This window comes from Lepus europaeus, chromosome 14 (assembly GCF_033115175.1).
Source record: "Lepus europaeus isolate LE1 chromosome 14, mLepTim1.pri, whole genome shotgun sequence".
Classification (NCBI taxonomy): Eukaryota; Metazoa; Chordata; class Mammalia; order Lagomorpha; family Leporidae; genus Lepus; species Lepus europaeus.
Genome location: NC_084840.1, coordinates 50469620 through 50480179, shown reverse-complemented (window position 1 = coordinate 50480179; position 10560 = coordinate 50469620). Strand labels below are relative to the sequence as shown.

General features: G+C 47.1%; 1 pseudogene; it reads right to left on the bottom strand.

Moving 5' to 3' along the window:
• Positions 1 to 265: 265 nt before the first annotated feature.
• LOC133773426 (membrane-associated progesterone receptor component 1-like) lies at positions 266 to 2644 on the bottom strand (annotated as a pseudogene).
• Between the last annotated feature and the right edge of the window lie 7916 nt (positions 2645 to 10560).

The window sequence follows — 10560 nt, the reverse complement described above, 5'->3', positions numbered from 1 at the left end:
AAACACAGTTCACAAGAAAATACAATGACTATTTAACTACAGTTACACAAGTCTGGAACCTCACTAGTTGTTCATATTATACTTTTACAAATGCATACAACTGTAGAGTCTACTTAAGCTTAGTGTCAACCAAAGGAGGAGTACCACAGGCCTCGGCACACCTGACCACTACTCTCACAGTGACTATACTTTTGTAACAACGTAATGACTGTCACCTTATGAATACACGTTAAAGGGCACCTGGCAAGTGACATGTACTGTTTCCTCACTTTTCAGAGGTGTACATGAAGGCTTTTAGGGCAAACCTCAGCCCCCATTCTGTACACCCTTCTCTCAGGTCAAACTGTGTTAAAAAAACAAATCATCACTGCTCCACCATGAACACAAAAGCATTGGGAATATAGTCCTATAATTTCTTTTAAATGTCCAGATCCTGTTGTAATCCTAACTGCAGATTGTCTGGCTCCACATAAGAGCAGACGACACTACAGTACCAAAGCACAGTATATGTTTGTTTGTTTGTTTCCAACTGAGCCCAGGTCTGAGATTTCCTTTTGTTACTGGACAGCTCTTTGTAATCAATCCCAAAGCCTTTGGAACACCGTAGATTTGTGTTAGACATAGATAAAACAGAAATGCAGTTAAGTCAACTGAGAAAAGAGATTTTCTGTCATGGCTAAACACTGGTCTTTTGTTCTTAGTGCACCTTAAACATTTTGACCGACTTAGGGAAGAACCGCAGCCTTACCTGTTTCTCATGAAAAAGTCTTGAAATTCAGCCTGTAGTAACTACAGCTAGAAGAAAAACACCAGTAACACTTGCACTGCAGCACTGCGGTTCACTTCCTGGATCTGTGACACATAAACATCCCATGCATTCTAAGACCGAAGTGAATTTCATCAGTGTCACTAGCAATGTTAATGGAAAAAATAAACAGCAAGTTCAAAACTTTTCAAAATATCAAATCACCATGTTTTTTAAAGACAGACTGTAATGTTACAAATGATGCTGCAAAATACAAAAATAGATAGGCTTCCACTGAACGTCTCAATCATTTTCCGAAGTCTCATCTTTTGGTCACCCACATCTGGGTACACAGTGGGCTCCTCCCCCTCTTTCAGCAGTTTGCTACTTGAAAGTGAACTGAGTCCCAGGCGTTCAGGTCTCCCGCGGGGCAGGAGTGAGGTCAGAGAGGTCATCATACTCATCCTTTCGGGCTCTTTATCCTGGCGAAATGTGGCAGGTCTTCCGGAGGCGTCTGGTTCCTCGGCTCCACTGAACCTGCAGCCCTTGGTCACTCGAACACCTTGCCGCGGATGGGAGTGAGTAGGCGCGGGTCCAGGGCACAGTCCAAAGGCCGCAGCTCGGCAGGGGTGAGGCAGGGCAGCAAGGGTGGCTCATCGTCCTCGCTGTTCTGCTGGATCCTGTGGAGCAGGAAGGTGCAGAGGCCAAGCAGCTGCAAGTTGAGCGGCAATGAGAAAATCCCGGGCAGCAGCCCGCCGCCCCCAGCTCGCTCAGGTCGGTGCCTTAGCTGCTACATCACAGCCATGATCTATCTCTTGGAGCAAAGGTTGGGCCCGGCTGGGCAGGGCTCTGGAACTCGCTGACTTCCTCTCCCTCTCTGCCAGCTGGTGGCCCATAGTAATTTCGAGCAACACTTTGTATTTCTGTGGTATCTACTGGAACGCCTCCATTTTCATCTCTGATTCTATGTATTTCAATCGCCCATATTTTTTTAGCTAAGGGTTTATCAATTTTGTTCAACTTTTCAGAGAACTAGCTCTTCATTTGTTTGATTTTTTTTTTTTGGTATTGATTTTTAAGTATCTCATTTATTCTCTGAAAACTGAATGGAAATAGGGGCTCTAAAAACAGCCTAAAGATTCAAAAAATTTCTCCAAAAGTAACAAAACTGAACTACTGCAAATTGGCATTTATAGCTTTCAAAATTATGGCTGGTATGGATGCTAAATTACCAAATCAAATGCAATTTTACTTGTGTGTCAGAATGGAAACCTAGATAAGCAAGTTTTAAGATTTAAAACATTTCCCAAAACATAAAGGTTAAAAACTATGGCTCTTATCTATGAAGTTTGCATTGTTCTACATTCACCCCTATGGCCAAGAAATTGCCATCATTTGTGAAATATGATGGACATCTGGATATGATACACACACATACACACAGACAGAAGCCTTGAGATGCTACCATTTCCCCCACAGCATTGACATAAAGACTCCCTGGTCTTCCCATAAAGCACTAACACTAATTATTTCATTTCTGTGACTATATAGGGAAAATGTTAGAAACTCAAGAAAAGTTTATAAATATATGCATTAAGCATGTATCACTTAAGCATGATATGAACTGCCATTGATGAACTCGTCTAGCTGGCCAGAGGCTACCATGTTTTCTAGTTCCATATCTGCTATTTCATCTAGAGTGCTTGCTCTCATATCCAGCGTGATTGTCCCATTTAGGATACAACTCCTTAGTTCAAAAAGACTGTGCAAAGACAGAGTTGCCACATAAGGTTTACTCCATGGGTCTCCTCCGTCTTCAACATCCTCTTCAAATTTCAGCCTTCTGGCAGTTGCTTTCCACTCATATTCTTCTCCATCTCTGTAACACAGTTCGTCCATTTCCGTGAACAGATCGTAGGGAATATGTTCTTTGTCGTCATCCTCAGTACCAAGAATAAACTGAACTCTCTGGGAAGGGGTATCATAAGAGGGAGATTCTCTACATCTTCTTTATCCAAATCTTTTCTTCTCTGGTGATGATGTTTGTGCCCACGATGTCTGTGACGCCGCCGACTCTTTCCTGAACGGGACGTGCACACCAATATACACAGCTCAATGGCTTTCTAGTTCTTCTTTTTCTTTTTTTTAATAATTTTTTTAAATTTTTTTTTGACAGGCAGAGTGGACAGTAGAGGGAGACAGAGAGAAAGGTCGTCCTTTTGCCGTTGGTTCACCCTCCAATGGCCGCCGCGGTAGGCGCGCTGCGGCCGGCGCACCGCACTGATCCGATGGCAGGAGTCAGGTGCTTCTCCTGGTCTCCCACGGGGTGCAGGGCCCAAGCACTTGGGCCATCCTCACTGCACTCCTGGGCCATAGCAGAGAGCTGGCCTGGAAGAGGGGCAACCGGGACAGGATCGGTGCCCCGACCGGGACTAGAACCCGGTGTGCCGGCGCCACAAGGTGGAGGATTAGCCTAGTGAGCCGCGGCGCCGGCCTAGTTCTTCTTTTTCAAACGTGCTGTTCACAGTTGAGTTGGGTTTGCCAAGATCCACCACAGCCTCTTCATCAGTAGTGAGAGAAAAGGGGCGGGGCATCGAGATGAGCACCAAGTCCTGGGGCGGGTCTCCTTGGCCCCGCCCTCTGTGACGTCAGGACGTGTCTGCGTGCGTGCGTGGGCAGAAGGCGGGGGCGTGACCCAGTGGAGGTGGTCAGTTCTGCGGGTCCAGGAGCAGTGAGGGAAGGCGAGTCGGAGCCCCGGGCTGAGTGGTAGGTGACCTCTGGAGGAATCGCCTCAGCCCGAGATGTGCCCCCGCCTGTCCCCGTCGGGGAACCACCTTCCTCCCGACCCACGGAAATGGTGAGTTTCTGTGAGGGGAGGTCAAGAAGCTGCGCGTCGGCCCCCAAAATGCCGCCGAGTCCCAGGCCCCGGCCCAGCCCAGCTTGGCGTGGAGCGGGGAGCCCCGGGCGCGCTGGCAAGCTGACTGCGCGCTGGGACTGTTGGGTGGGTGGGCCCTGGGGGCCCACACCCAGGCTGTCCAGATGTCCAGAGGGGGTTGGGCAAGCCCGGTGCCTGGAGCTGGAGTGTCAGAGGTCAGGTGTGGGGCCCAGCAGAGGCTTGGTCCTCACACGAGGGCAGGGGGAAGCGGCATGCTCTCTGATCCTCCGCTCTGGGGCATGGCGGGTTTTCCTGCCAGGGTTCAGGAAACACACGCCCTCCACCGCCCTCGGTTTCAGGGTGGGCCTGCAGGTTGTCTCCACTAGTCCTGCCACAGGGCTCAAAGGGCCACTGGGCCAGAGGATGAGAGAAGCAGAAGGGCCACAGAGTCACCCCCACCTCTCCACTGAGAATGGAGAGTCCCCCTAGCGTGAGGTCAAGGTAGGACTAGCGGGTGGCATTGGACTCTCTCTGACTTCTCAGAGGGCTGGGCCATGCACCCGACAGGAATTTCGGCAGAGGCGCCAGATGCTCCGTGAGTGGCACCACCAGCAACACCAGGCCCTTCATTCAGGAGGTTGTCAGTGAGGTCGCCTCCTTGGATGTGTGTTGGGGAGGGAGCTGGTGCAGGGAGACAGGAGAACACGTATGGTCATTGTCAGATGTGTGTTCCGGTGACATAGGATCCCATGTCTGTTGTTGGGATAGGGACTGTGGTCCCCAGGCTCCGCCTCTTCAAGGGATCTGGGAGTTGTTGCCTGGCCCTGCTTGGACACTTCTCATGCTGCAGGCTAGGACTTGCCCCTCACCTCCCTCCCGCAGCCCTTCCTTTCACAGCTAGATTCACCTTTTTTGTCTCCTGTCCCAAAAGGCCTCCAGTGATGTGGGCTTTGAAACAGGCACCCGGCTGAAATGAGGGGGCTTCAGGTGCGGGAAACGAATTCCAGTGCGTGTGCTCCCCTGGGATGCGTCCCAGGTGTTGGCATGTCCTGAGGCCAGAGGCAAGCATGGCTGGGTGACGCTTGTTGCCCTGCTGACCTCGCCGGCCAGGTTGGAGGACACGAGACGCTTTGCAGTATTCACTGGGGCACACGTCCTTTCTTGGTGCTCTCTGGAGAAGTGGCCCAGCCCCAAGACCAGAAAGAGGTGCATGAGAAACCCAAGGAAGATACGGGTCTGTTGTGTGGCCTTAGAAGGTGGACTTGCTATTTGTTGGGGTGGTTTTCCATCTGTCCTAATGGAATTGACTTCAGTTTCACATTGGGGCAACTCGGGAGAGGACAGCCCTCCTGTCCTTCGTGCAGCTCATGCTCCTTGAGCTCTTGCAGTAGGGCTGAGGGCAGTGACAAAAAACCAAAGGAAACAGAGCAAAGTCTTCTGATCTTGTAGGAGCTATGGTCTACTGGAAGAACCCGACAGGCACGCACAGAGATGTTGGGATACGAGGCTTGACAGGATCCAATGGAGAGTCCGACTTTGTGATTGTGGAATGTTTCCTCAAAGCCTGGAGGGGAGCAGGGAGCTCCATGCAGGTGCAGGAGGAAGAACTGGCTGCCCCCTTTCCCGAGTCCTTTCCTTGCCTCTCTTTGTTCTCCCTTCCCTTTGCACATGACTCCTCCGGTGTCCCTCCCTTGGGGTGTCCACAGAGGATTCTTCCACATATGCCTAGTGTCTTGTAGATGGCCAAGACAGGGCTTGGTTCTGTGGAAATGAACGTGCCATGCATCGCTTTGATACCCACAGGGGAAGTTCTGTCGTTCTGCCGTGGGCTGCCTATTAGGGTACTGGGATTCTGGACAAGCTGAGCCCTGACCAGAGCTCTGTGCATTGGTTTTTGCATGGGGCCTCTTGGAGTCGGGCTCTGGGGCAGGGGACTTCCCGTTTCTAGTTGGGAAGGGAATAGAGACAGAGATCCGGTGTAGCACAGTGCAATAAGGCATTTTTGTCTGTGGTTTGGGAGAGGGCGTGTGACATGTCTGTGATGACTGGAGCCAAAAGAAGCTTTGAGGTGAGGCGAGATGCACAGCCTTGGAACCAGTCTGTGAAATGGTGACTCTGAATGCATCTGTGAGGTCTTAGGTGGTGGCCTGTGCTGAGTGTGGGAGTGGGAGAGGAGAGACCACTCAGCATTTCTTGGGCTGGAGGAAGACATCGGGATGTCCGTAAGGGACAAACTGTGAAGCTGGGAAGTCCTCTCTCTCTTTCTCTCTTTCTGCCTCTGCCTCTGTCTCTGTTTCTGCTTTTCAAATACACAAATCTTAACAAAAAAAAAAAAAAAAAGAAAGAAAGAAGTTCTCCACAAAACTGAGCTTTGCCTAGTGGTTTTTGCAGGCAGCCTCTTGGAGTCCTGCTCTGAGGCTGAGTCCTTCTCGTTTATTCTTCGGAAGGACATTCGTTGTCAGACATTTTAAAGGCTGCTTCTGTGTTCCATTTTAACAGAAACCAGAAGAAATACGAGTGAGTGAGGCAGCAGGAGCAATGTAAGGTTAGGTGGTAGGCCAATTAGTGGCTGCTTTACATGGTGATCTGCCTTCAAGGAGACCCCACAAGGCCAGTCCACCCCCGGATGGCACCTGTTTAGGAAATGAGGCATCGGGGCATTGAGCAAGCAGCTGTCATGAATAGCACTGTCAGCTCTGACAAGAGCCAGACCACTGGAAATGGGACTGCCCCAGGGGTTGAAGGACTCCTGGGTCATAACCACAGACCCTGTTGGCCCCAGGCTACGAAGCCCTTCCCTCTGCCCAGCTTCCAAAGTAACCACTGCCACCAGGAGGACAGCCTAGGGTCAGTACCAATCAAGGTAGTGCTGTACAGATGCCGCCTATGCGATACTAACCTCCTTTTCAGGCCAGCCCTCCTCCCCAGCCAGCTAGGTAATGGCCGTCAACAGGGTGTCTTCCCCCAAGGAGCTTCACACCTCCCTTATGATGTCTCATCCAGTGTTACCTGTGAAGAGATAGATAGGTCTGGGCCTCACAACATACCTGGGCCAGGCCTTAAAGCCCACCTGATTATTATCAAGCCCCTTCTGTCAGTTTCTGCCTACCTCTAAGTAGGAAAACTCCCACTTTTCTTTGATCCTCTAATAATGACTCTGTCCTCTGTTTTACACCCTGTGTACTGATCTGCTTGTTAGACACCCTAAACACAGTGGGAGCAGTCAGGCATACAACTGCCTTCCCACTAATTGGACAGGACTCTTTCTGTCCTATATCCTCCATTGTCCTCATTTTGGCCATCTTTTCCAGTGGGACGATTTTTTTTTAATTTCTCCATTTATCCTCATAATCACAGTGCTCCTATTTCTACCATGTACATTTAACACGATTCAAAAGCCCTTGGAGGAGGGCATGACTTCTAGATCTGGAGCCATCATGCAGGAGCAACAAAAGGCTGCTTGCTTTCCTTCTCCAATCAATCCGATCCAGTGTATAGATACCCTGTCCCATGTATACACGCCATGTCAGCAGGAAGTAGCCAGAAAGAGACCGACACCCCACCTCCTTATCTATACTCAGAATCTGGATTGATGAAACAAGTATACAAGCCTCAGCCATTTTACGTTCTGGTTACTCCTGCCTTCTTTCAAGGGGCCAGTTTCATCTCTCATTCTGTTATTCCCTTTCTTCCCCAGGTTTCAAAGCCAGGAGGCAAAACTTGAAAAACTTTCATGGACTGCTCCCATCTGCCTATGGCTCCCCACCCCTAGCCTACTTAATATATAAAAAGGCCCAGCTTACTGGGGTCTGGGCCATCTGCCATGTGTTCAGTCTGTGTGCTCGCTGGCAGTTGGTCCAACTCTGAGAGTTTATTTTTTTTTTACTAAGTTTGACCTGGCTGTGAGTTTGTATTCTGACTGCTGTGGATCTGCACCCTTTTCCCTACATTTTGTGCCCAGTATGACGAGGTACTGCTCTGCATGTACCCTTTTCCTTACAGTTAGCACTGGACTTTCTGTTTAGTCTTTACTTCAAAGTTTGTATGACAACATGTCAGAAACAACCTGACACTTGGCAGCTTCTGAACGGTTGTGGCCCGTTCCAAAATTTGCTTTGGCCTGTTCTTTAGTCTTTTTTTTTTTTAGCTGATAGCCAAAAAAGCAAAGCAATACTAGTAAAATTATGTTTCTCTGGGGTATTTTGGGTAGGATGTAAGGTGATGAATAAAATTTTTTGAACTTAATGGTTAACTTCTGAAAAACATTCTTTAAAAATTTTTTAAAGGCTTAGTTACAGATAGTCACAGAATGATGGGGGCCGGGGAGTCTTCCATTGACTGGTTCACTACCTAAATGTTTGCCATTTCAGGGCTGGTCAGCGCAAAAGCTATGAGCCTGGAACTCAATCCAGGTCTCCCACATTGGTGGGAAGGCTCAAATACTGAGCCATCTGCTTCCTTGCTGGGTGCATTAGCTGGAGGTCGGGTCAGTGGTGGAACAGCTGGGACTTGAACCAGTGCCCATATGGGTTCAAACCAGTGCCCACGTGGGATGCCGGCATCACAGGATGTGGTTAATCTGTGCCTCAGTGCTAGAGCAACTGAGGAGCAGTTTTGAAGATAGTTTCCAGGATCATAGAAGTATCTGCCTGTTGATTGTGGAGAGATGCGTTCTGGTTTGGGGTGGCTAGGGAAGTAGGAATATAGCGTAGATAGGTTGAAAGGAATAGGGTTCTCTGTTACCTTTTGCCTGTTCTCTAGGTCTTGTGCTGATTTCTGTTCCTGCTGTCTCTTGCTCCTTAGAAGTCATCAAAACCATCCATGTTTAATGCTGAATTCAGAAATACCTGAGTCTATATTCATGAGACACTGAAATGATAAAGGCTAGTAAGTACTAATTCATGAAACTTCCCTTTTTAAAAATCTAGGATGAATGATTTTTAAATACAATGCATATGACTTTAATATTTTGGCCCTCTAGATTTCCCATTAATTTGACCTGGACTAGTTTTATATATGCCAACATGTAAATTTTTAAGCTTTGTTGTTTTGTTCATACTGGATAGATTCTTATGCAGAGTTGCTATTTTTTATTCAGGCTGAAATGTAATTTCAGTTTTAATTTGTCTGTTTGGCCCAGATCTACATTTGTCAAATCTAATTTTATGGCATTTGTAATTATCATTTTTTTTTATCTCTGAATACTTTAATTGTGAAAATGTGTGGCACAGAGACCTCGGTCCATTGATGAAGGTCTTTATAGAATAAATATGTAATACAAAGCTTGTATGTCAACTTTTACTTGATCTGCATTTCTTTTCTTACAAGTGGAATCAACTTTCTAATACACTGGGTTTCATTTCTTGCTTACAAAGCTTTATGTGCCTGTCCATATGTTTGCCTGAATGTTTGTAACTGTTTTTGTAAGTTGTTGTCTGAGTCTATCTGGGGACTTACCTGAAGAATGGTTTCTTTTTATTTATTTGATAGGCAGAGTTGGGGAGAGGCAGAGGCAGAGAGTGAGTCTTCCACCCACTGGTTTGTTCCCCAGATGGCCACAATGGCCAGAGCTGTGCTGTTCCAAAACCAGGAGCTTCTTCCAGGTCTCCCACATGGGAACAGACGTCGAAGTATTTGAGCCATCCACTACCACTTTCCCAGGCCCATAAAGGATATTGGCACTGGAGGGGGTGGCTTTACCAGCTATGCCACAACATCAGCCTCAAGAATGATTTCTTGAATTTTATATACATGTACAGTGTGTGTATGTAGATAAACACACACAATAAAGTGTGGTCTGTTATCCACTGGTTCACTCTCCAGATGGCTACAACAGCCAAGCTAGGCCAAAGCTAGGAGAAAAGAATTCAACCCTGGTTTACCACATGGGTGGCAGATGTCCAAGCATTGCGGTTGTCTTCTTCTGCCCTCCTAGATGCATTAGCCAGGAATTGAAGCAGAAGCAGAAGAGCCAGGATTCATTTTTTTTTATTAAACTTTTATTTAATGAATATAAATTTCCAAAGTACAGCTCATGGGTTACAATGGCTTCCCCCTCCCAAAACTTCCCTCCCACCCACAACCCTCCCCTTCCCCGCTCCCTCTCTCCTTCCAATCACATCATGATTCATTTTCAATTCTCTTTATATACAAAAGATCAGTTTAGTATAAATTGGGTAACGATTTCAACAGTTTGCCCCCATATAGCAACACAAAGTGAGAAAAACAAAAACAAAAACAAAAAAAAAACAAAAAAAACAAAAAAACAAAAAATACTGTTGGAGTACTGGTTATAGCATTAAATAAGAGTGTACAGCACATTAAAGACAGAGATCCTACATAATATTTTTTTTAAAAAAATTAATTAATTTTCTATGTCATTTCCAATTTAACACCAGGTTTTTTTTTTTTCATTTCCAAATATCTTTATATACAGAAGATCGATTCAGTATATAATTAGTAAAGATCTCATCAGTTTGTACCCACGCAGAAACACAAAGTGTAAAAATACTGTTTCAGTACTAGTTATAGCATCACTGCACATTAGACAACACATTAAGGACAGATCCCACGTGGGATGTAAGTACACAGTGACTCCTGTTGCTGGCTTAACAATTTGACACTCCTGTTCATGGCGTCAGTAATCTCCCTAGGCTCTAGTCATGAGTTGCCAGGGCTATGGAAGCCTTTAGGGTTCGCTGACTTTGATCTTATTCCGATAGGGTCACAGTCAAAGTGGAAGTTCTCTCCTCCCTTCAGAGAAAGGTACCTCCTTCTTTGATGGGCCCATTCTTTCCACTGGGATCTCACTCACAGAGATCTTTCATTTAGGTCTTCTTCTTTTTTTTCTTTTCCATGGTATCTTGGCTTTCCATGCCTACAATACTCTCATGGGCTCTTCAGCCAGACCCGAATGCCTTAAGGGCTGATTCTGAGGCCA